The sequence below is a fragment of the Ambystoma mexicanum genome, chromosome 12, assembly GCF_040938575.1.
Source record: "Ambystoma mexicanum isolate Mex_15411 chromosome 12, UKY_AmexF1_1, whole genome shotgun sequence".
NCBI lineage: Eukaryota > Metazoa > Chordata > Amphibia > Caudata > Ambystomatidae > Ambystoma > Ambystoma mexicanum.
The window spans coordinates 1,208,727,236-1,208,737,120 of NC_090936.1; positions in this window are offsets into that span (position 1 = coordinate 1,208,727,236).

The window sequence follows — 9,885 nt, forward strand, 5'->3', positions numbered from 1 at the left end:
TCTTTGCTCTCCCTCCTGTGGAAAGTCAAGCCTTTCCTGCCCCCGGACAGCTTTAGATCCACCGTTCAAGCACTGGTCCTATCCCACCTGTAACGGGAAATGCACTCCTAGAAGGCCTCCCATCAGCCTCTCTTGTGCCCCTGAGAAGTGTCCTACAAGCGGCCACACAAGGGACTGCGCAGATAAGACCACATCACCCTGGCCCTCATCGACCTTCCCTGGATCCCACTGTACGCACACATCACTTTCATGTTTTGCTGCATCGTCTATAAGGCAGTCACCCCCTAATCACCCAGCTACCCCACAGAGAAACTCTGCATCTCCGGCGGACAGCACACCGCCTGAAGCCAGGACAGGTGCAGAGTTGAAATCCACTGCTGCAAAAAGGAAAGGACCAAAAAACAAGCCTTCTCTGCCTATGTCCCAAGACTATGGAAACTCATCCCTGTTGGCATACGATTCTCCCACACGCTCCTATACTTCAGAAAAGAACTCAAGACCCATCTGTTCAAGGAGTCTAGCCTCCTCAACGCCTAGTTCATCACATCCTCGGTCTTCTCCACGCCACCCGGTACAACTGTACCCCTCCTACGTCCCCCTCTGTATCCTACCCCCGCTGTATATCTGATCTATTGTTACAACTGAAAAGCACTCCGTTATGCATCTGTAATGTACACTTCTGAAAAGCGCTCCATTATGCATCTGTATTGATGAATACCTCTTTAAAGCGCTCCATTGCCTCTCGAAGCTAGGTTCGCACTCAATAAGTGCCATGATAATAATACAAAATAATATTAGGAATAAAATGACTTCTATTTAACTTGTCAAACAAGCAAACTGTTTCTAAAGTGTGAACATTATTTCGTTTGCCTTTTTTTCACAAATTAATCCCCTGCAGGCTGTTCTTAGGTTTGGTTTTAAAAACCAGATGCCTGATTGCCGTGAAAAGTAGCTCTTTTTCTGGAAGATTTGGCGCTTTACACAAAGAGTCACTCAAGGTGATGTTGTCCTCACAGTGATTTCCTATCAAGTGTTGCCTTCTGTACAGAGTTTGACGTACTAAGCAGCCATTAACAAAAGCAGCAGCAGCAAAGCAGACTAGATGCAAACATAAATGAGAGCACAGCAAGGATGCTAATTGGAGCACCCAGTTAAGACCACGCCCCTGATCAGCCACCCCACCTGATTGGACAGAGTCCTGTAAGCCTGAGCAGGCTTCATGCTTGATGGATTGTGGGATGCGTGGGGAGGGGCCTCCATGCCGCCATGCAAGCCCTCAGAGCCTTGCTGAAAGAAGCCGATTTGCATTATTCAAATGCCCGGGCAGTGGCTCTCACCTGATAGTTCTTTGCCGTTTGCATACAGCTTTGGGCCTGCACTTTCCTGGGCAGGGAAAGGTGTGTCCAGGAGGCTGTCATCCAATCAGAAGTGGCGCAAGCAGGACTATTCAGGGGCATGAAATGTGTAGATGTGGAAAGAGATGGAGTGGGTATTTTGTTCATTCTTTTCTTAATGTTTTTGAGTCAATGCCTGCCTTGGTCTGAGTGATGTCTTGGCGTCAGCTGAAGTCAGAAACTATTCCTGATTGCTTAATCAGATGTTCATGGACTTATCAGGGACACATATTCTGAATATTCCCCCTGAGAGACCCCAGGCCCCTCAGGGGAAGGCTGCCCCAGAGGCAATGCGGGCTCCATTGGCTTGTGGCAGCTTTGGGGCGTCATGATAATAAGGTGCAGCTCTTCCTGTGTGCAATCCCGCATGGATGCCAGCAGTCTAAGGTTGCCTCTGGCGTGAGTGAGGGCCAAGGTGTGTGGGTATAAATTGACACGGTCTCTGCCAGACTCAGAAAGCGCAAGCTACAGTCACTGGTGTAAGATGTGACACGATTCTTGATTGGTGGCTGAATTCAACCTCTACTCTGTACCTTGAGCTGGGGCAAGGATGTGGCAACCCTGAAGGTTGGAATGGATGGAAAGCTGTGATTGGCAGCTTAGTAGGCACTCAGCATACACCTAGCCCTCAAGATCGGTATTTAACTTCAAGGTCTTAAACCATATGTCCAAAATCTGTGGGACGAATCACAAAGAAGAAGCCAGCAAAGCTACCTAAAGAGGAATCATGTAAGTCCTGGTGAACCAGCAAGTGAGTGTAGACTCCTCCCTGAAGGCGAAGCTAAGCCAGTGTTTGCCCACACCAGCCTTCTTCTGTGACCAGAGAAAGATCAGTGCTGAAGCTTGATTGCCTTATCCAAGCCGGACCAAGCAGGTCGCAAACCGTCAAGACTCTCTATCTTGAGATGCTTGGCTGTGATCTCCGTGCAGATCCTGACACGAGAAGGTGAGGTCACCGTACGACCAACAGCACCGGCAGCCACCAGCATGTACCAACTGTGTCTGCGGAAGGAACGACCAAGAGTCTGTCCAGATCCAAAAGAACCCAGAGAGTCTAGCTTGTTCTATGCCTTACCCTAACCAGAGTCTGTAGAGCAATGGTGTGTCCTAAACAGTGGAGAAACTATGACAGCCAATGCTGATGAGGCCCACCCATTGAATTGTTACACTGGGTTGGCCTCAACTACACGCTGTTGCTACTTATCACCATGTTGTGTATATACAGTCGACACAGCCTGGTTGCTACAATTGTAACACTGAAGAAGACAAGAGCTTTGGGGGATCTTCGAAAGTTACCCTCAACGTCTAAGTTGGGCCAGTCCTGACCAACATACCAGCTTTGAAAATAAAGTGTTGGTAACTTTTTCCCAAGTCTGTCTTTTGCATCCTCGATTCTGTCACAATAGGAAAAGTGTTTTTGTTTCAACAAATGTGCCAATGTGTGAAGCATGCCAAGGTGCACACCATTACCTAATACCAGGACAAGCATGGGCAGCAGTGCTGCACCTGTGCCTGTGGGCCTGGCATTATATCTGTTATTTATTCTCCTGGGCATGTTCTTTGATATTTACATGTGCCATATTGTATGTAATGTTCTCTTATGGAGATGTGTTGATGTTCGAAATAAGGATATATCTAACCTTTTATCTGTACACAAGTCATGCTTTTGAATTGCAGCAGCAGTAGAACTGCTATAACGTAGACAGAAGCAGTGCTAACTTCTCTTACATACATAACAGGCGCAGCAAAGGCTGCAGCAGTGCACACCCCTTTTACATGCAGAACAGGTGCAGCATAGGCTGCAGCAGTGCAAACCTCTTTTACATGCAGAACAGGTGCAGCAAAGGCTGCAGCAGTGCACACCCCTTTTACATGCAGAACAGGTGCAGCATAGGCTGCAGCAGTGCAAATTGCTTTTATATACAGAACAGGTGCAGCAAAGGCTGCAGCAGTGCACATCCCTTTTACATGCAGAACAGGTACAGCAACGGCTGCAGCAGTGCAAACCTCTTTTACATACAGAACAGATGCTGCAAAGGCTGTGGCAGTGAAAATTGCTTTTATTTACAGAACAGGTGCAGCAAAGGCTGCAGCACTGAACATCTGTTTTACATACAGAACAGGCGCAGCAAAGGCTGCAGCAGTGCACCTCTTCTACATACAGAACAGGTGCTGCAACGGCTGCGGCAGTGCTAACCCCTTTTACATGCAGAACAGGTGCAGCAAAGGCTGCAGCACTGCACCCCTCTTTTACATACAGAACAGGTGCTGCAAAGGCTGCGGCAGTGCAAACACCTTTTACATGCAGAACAGGTGCAGCAAAGGCTGCAGCACTGCAAACCTCTATTACATACAGAACAGGTGCAGCAAAGGCTGCAGCACTGCAAACCTCTTTTACATACAGAACAGGTACAGAAAAGTCTGCAGTAGTGTAAACCGCTTTTACATACAGAACAGGTGCAGCAAAGGCTGCAGTAGTGCAACATTCTTTCACATACAGAACAGGTGCAGCAAAGGCTGCAGTAGTGCAACATTCTTTCACATACAGAACAGGTGCAGCAAAGGCTGCAGTAGTGTAAACTTCTTTTACATACAGAAAAAGTGCAGTAAAGGCTGCAGTAGTGTAAACTTCTTTTACATACAGAAAAAGTGCAGTAAAGGCTGCAGCAGTGTAAACCTCTTGGTATCTCGGAGCAGGCACTGGACTGGCTTACCTCCGTCCTAACTGACCGCTCTTCCAAAGTCATACTGGGCCCTTTCTCCTCCCATACTTCCCCCTCAACCTGCGGCATCCCCCAGGGCTCCATTCTTTCGCCTTGGCTCTTTAACGTCTACCTTACTCTGCTAGCACGCCTCATTTCCTCATTTTTTCCCAACTTCAAGTGCTATGCTGACAACACACAACTCTTCTTCAAACATACTACAGACGCCCTTGCACCCTCCTTCATCCCTGACTGCCTCTCAGCCATCCAGTCCTGGTGTACTTCTCATGATCTCTGCCTCAACGTCAGCCAAACAGACATCCTCCCTATTGGGACCCCGGCACCCAACTTCTTCCCCTCACTCTGGCCTTCTTCTATGGGCTCTCCCCCGGCTCCCTCTTTGGAAACCAGAAACCTCAGAGTCATCTTTGACTCCTCTCTATTCTTCCTCATACTCAGGACATTGCCAAGAAGAGCACTTTCAGCTTTTCCTTCTAAAAGGAATTCTACCTTTCTTCACCTTCCCCCAGAGACTTAATGTTAACCGGGCTCTGGTTCTCTCTAGGGTTGACTATTGCAAACGCCTCCTCCTTCATCCTCTCTGTGACCCCTCCAGCTATTCCAGAAGAGGGCAGCAAAGCTTATCCTTGGCCTCAAGCCCATGGATCACATCTCTACTGCCCTACAAAGTCTTCACTGGCTCCCGATCTCTGCACAGCTTACATTAAAATCCCTCCGCATCATCCACAAGGCTGTCTGGGGCCAGGGACCACTCTATCTGCATCTCTTTCTGACCAAATACTCCCGCTGTAGACACCTGCATTCCTCTGGGACCAACGCTTTGCGTGTGAAGCGCTTTGCTAAACAGAGAGCAGGTGGTTGATCGCTTTCCTCAAGGGGCTCCCTTCTTTGGAACAGCCTCCTCCTCCCTCTTTGTCTTGAACAGGACCGCCTTACGTTCTGATAATGCCTCAGGACCTTCCTCTTTATCTCCTCCTTCCCTCCCTCTCTCCCCTGCTAATCGCACAGTAGCTTGACTGGTGTGCAGGGCCCTTATGCATCCCTGGGGCCCTGACCTCCCACATCTTATCATCCCAGCTGCTGTCAATCCTCTGCACTTGCCTCGGCTCACACTCCGTCACTGGAGGGTGCACTTACCTTTCTTCATAGCACTTCTCCTGCTGCTCTCCATGAGCACCACAGCACCTATCCGATACCCCTCGCCCCTCTGCACTTGCACATTGCGAACACTCACAAGGCATAGTAGATTCATCTCCCCTCCCTGATGTCTCTTCTTATTTTGTTGTACTTAATTATTTAACATTGTTTTAATTACACTGTCTATCATCCCCTGTCCCCTCCCTGTTGCCCTCTGGGTGCTTTCAAACAGTATTTTCTTCCTGCATAAGCACCTAACAAGTGAACAATAAACACATAAACAAACAACGGCTGCAGCAGTGCAAACCACTTTTACATACAGAACAGGTACAGCAAAGGCTTTGGCACTGCACACTTCATTTACATACAAGACAGGTACAGCAAAGGCTACAGCAGTGCAAACTTCATTTACATACAAGACAGTTTCAGCAAAGGCTGCAGCAGTGCAAACTTCATTTACATACAATACAGGTACAGCAAAGGCTTCAGCAGTGCAAACTTAATTTACATACAAGACAGTTTCAGCAAAGGCTGCAGCAGTGCAAACTTAATTTACATACAAGAGAGTTTCAGCAAAGGCTGCAGCAGTGCAAACTTAATTTACATACAAGACAGGTACAGCAAAGGCTGCGACAGGGCAAACTTAATTTACATACAAGACAGTTTTCGCAAAGGCTGCGGCAGTCAAACTTCATTTACATACAAGACAGGTACAGCAAAGGCTGTGGCAGTGCAAACTTACATTACATACAAGACAGGTACAGCAAAGGCTGCGGCAGTGCAAACTTCATTTACATACAAGACAGGTACAGCAAAGGCTGTGGCAGTGCAACCCTCATTTACATACTAGACAGGTACAGCGAAGGCTGCGGCATTACAAACTTCATTTACATACAAGAAGGTTTCAGCAAAGGCTGCAGCAGTGCAAACTTCATTTACACACAGGACAGGTACAGCAAAGGCTGCAGCAGTGCAAACATCGTTCACATCCAAGACAGGTGCAGCAAAGGCTGCGGCAGAACAAACTTCATTTACATACAAGACAGGTGCAGCAAAGGCTGCAGCAGTGCAAACTTCATTTACACACAGAACAGGTACAGCAAAGGCTTCAGCAGTGCAAACTTCATTTACATCCAAGACAGGTACAGCAAAGGCAGCAGCAGTGCAAACTTCTTTCACGTTCAGAACAAGTACAGCAAAGGCTGTGGCAGTGCAAACATATTTTACATACAGAACAGGTACATCAAAGACTGCAGCAGTGCAAACTTTCATGTGCAGAGCAGGCGCAGCAAAGGTTGTGACAGTGCAAACCTCTTTTACATACAGAACAAGTACAGCAAAGGCTGCAGCAGTGCAAACTTCATTCACATGCAGAACAGGTACAACGAAGGCTGCAGCAATGCAAACTTATTTTACATGCAAAACAGGTACAGCAAAGGCTGCAGCAGTGCAAACGTCTTTCACATACAGAACAGGTACAGCAAAGGCTGCAGCAGTGCAAACCTTTTTTACATGCAAAACAGGTACAACAAAGGCTGCAGCGGAGCAAATGTATTTTACATTCAGAACAGGTACAGCAAAGGCTGCAGCAATGCAAACTTATTTTACATGCAGAACAGGTACAGCAAAGCCTGCAGCAATGCAAACCTCTTTGACGTGCAGAACATGTACAGCAACGGCTACAGCAGTGCAAATCTATTTTACATGCAGAATAGGTACAGCAAAGGCTGCAACAGTGCAAACTTCTATCACGTGCAGAGCAAAGGCTGCATAAGTGCAAATCTATTTTACATGCAGAACAGGTACAGCAAAGGCTGCAACAGTGCAAACTTCTATCACGTGCAGAGCAAAGGCTGCATCAGTGCAAACCTATTTTACATGCAGAACAGGCCCTGCAAAGGCTGCAACGGTGCAAACTTCTTTCACGTGCAGTACAGGTACAGCAAAGTCTGCAGCAGTGCAAAGTTATTTTTCATACAGAACAGGTACAGCATAGGCTGCAGCAGTGCAAATTTTTTTTTGTGCAGAATAGGTACAGCAAAGGTTGCAGCAGTGCAAATTTATTTTTCATGCAGAACAGTTACACCAAAGGCTGCAGCAGTGCAAACTTATTTCACGTGCAGAACATGTACTGTTGGGTGTCCTGACCCACGTTTGAGCTATCATGCTGCAACATTTGGTGCTGTGGGCTTAGAAAATCCAAGTTGGCCAAAAAGCCCACATGTGCGCCAGAATCCAGGAGAACCACGCAGCTTGTGCGTACACCAAAATGGCTGCCTAACTTGCCACCCACCAGTGCGAGCATGATGGGCCAGGGTGCCATGAGTGGAATGGGTGCCAAAAGTAAAACAGCAGCGCCTGTTAGCTCAAAAACGCTTTAACATTACCTTTGGTTTCTCTGAATGCCAGCTCAAAATGCCTATTTTCAAACATTGCAACACATCCAAACATCTCACTGAACACCAGCGGACATCTGGCAGAATGAAGTATGTGTGCATACAAAATCTGGGAAGATGAAGAGCCCAAAACAATGTTTAGAACAAAACTGGCTGAGCTATGCATGTCAGCAGCCTAACTGAAACTGGATTAAAACCACCAAAATCGAAATGTTTAAATTAACTGAGTGACCTACTTTTGAATGTCACATAGTTTGTAACTGTTAAAATGTCATAGTTTTGAACTTAGAATCAGCATTCTAGCTGCATATGTAAAAATTGTATTGACAAACTGGGGAACAAAAAGTGACATTTTAGCTGAAAACTGGCTTAAAGAGATTCCAATTCAGCCTGACAGGTTCCCAGGCCTGGCTACATTCTGTTGCCCTTGCCAAAAAGAGGTCACACACTCTCTGATTGAATTACCAGGGGACTGCAAGAAACTAAATAAAGGGCCCAGGCAGATGGTTTATTAGGGGGGTCGTAAATGGCTTCCTTTTGAACAAAGCCCTTCCTTGACTCAGGCAAATGTTATATTGGGGCGTCGTAAAAGTGGCTTCCTCTTGGCAGAAACGGGGAGGGGCAGCCCCCTATGAGGACAGGCTGAGCTTAAAGAAAGTGGATAGACTGGTTTCTCCACCATGTGACCTGGGAGGACACACCCCTGTTGGCCAGAATATGATTTTAAGAAAGATGTATAACTCATGGTGTGGACTTGTCAAAAGTATCTAAATGATACCATAATTCTTGTGATTTTTCTGCCCACATTTTAAGAGGTTTTAGGACCCGGTGGTATGATCTGGGGGTTTACGAGCGGAAAAGAGGTTGTTACTCTAAATGTATGCAGGTTAAAAATCTGACACTTCCTTATCTAAATGCCCACATGCCTTGCACAAAATTGTATACATTTGGAGAAAAATCTGATATGGGGAAAGCTACTAAAAAGCGCAAAAAGTTACCATTTCTTTACCCAAGCTCCTAGAAATGCCAGGGTCGGAACAGTGCCTCCCATCAGTAATGCATGATGTGTGTATGCAATGACAAACAACTGTGTATCTGTGGAATATGTATTTGGGTCAAATATAGATTTATGTGCAATTTGACAGGGGAGTGTCCTTTCTGCATGCCATAAAACAGCCTCACCATGACTCACATTTCCTTTCCCCTATCAAGGAAGAGAGAAAAGCTTGACGAATGATCAATTGAGAGAGGGGTTGGCTTAGTGATGCTGCGCACACACCCACTTTCAAAAGACATAAAAAGAGCCACTGGAAGCTAGAGAGGAGATTCAAATCCAGTTGCTGCGGAGCGTTTTGCCGGACCACACAACATCCAGAAGATACCAGTAACAGACTGACTCCAGATACATACTCCAGAACCTAGAACTTATACTTTAGAACCTAAATCAGAGGCCTAAAACCACAAGCTGAGTTCTCTGCAGCAGGCCTCAAATCATTGCAAGCTACTCACAGCCGGGCGAGCTGCTTGAATCCCTTGCCAAGAACTTTTGCTAGTACCAGTGCAGAGATTCAGGAGCCGTGCAGAGACCGCTGTATCCAGACAGACCAGACCAGTGCCAGACCAGACCAGCAGAGCAGAGACCAGACGCTGTCCGCAGAGACCGTCCGTGGCGAGACCGGAACCGAAGTCCAAAACCTGACAGATCCGTGGCGCGACCCAGACCTTCCAAATATATTGTGAGTACAGCTAGGATGGGGCAAAACCAAATCTCTTAGTTTAGAGTAATATAATTCAATCTATTTAACCTAAGTAGAACTGCCTCCTAACTGTCACCTGTCATTTGTAAAGCTGCACCACTGTCATTAGTCAATTCTGCAGCTGCAAAGCGATCACCTGTCATTTTGAGTTTACTTTAAATCCGAAAAACGACCTTTACAAAATCGTTCATATCTCTGGAACCGTTCGGGCTATGAACTTGGTTTAACTTCCCTCTGAAAGCTTAGAATCTAAGCTTTCCAACAAGCCTAGAACCGACTTCTTACTCTTCCTACTTTTGCCATAATCACGATTCACGCACTCGCAAATTTTACCACGATTTGCGATTTGGTTAAAAATCCAGCCACGTGTAACCATCAGCAGTCATTACTTTCCTTGCTAAAAATGTGTTTGCCTCTTAATCACCATCTCTGAATCATTGCTAAAGTGAGCCTGAACTCATCCCAAGTATCTCTCACT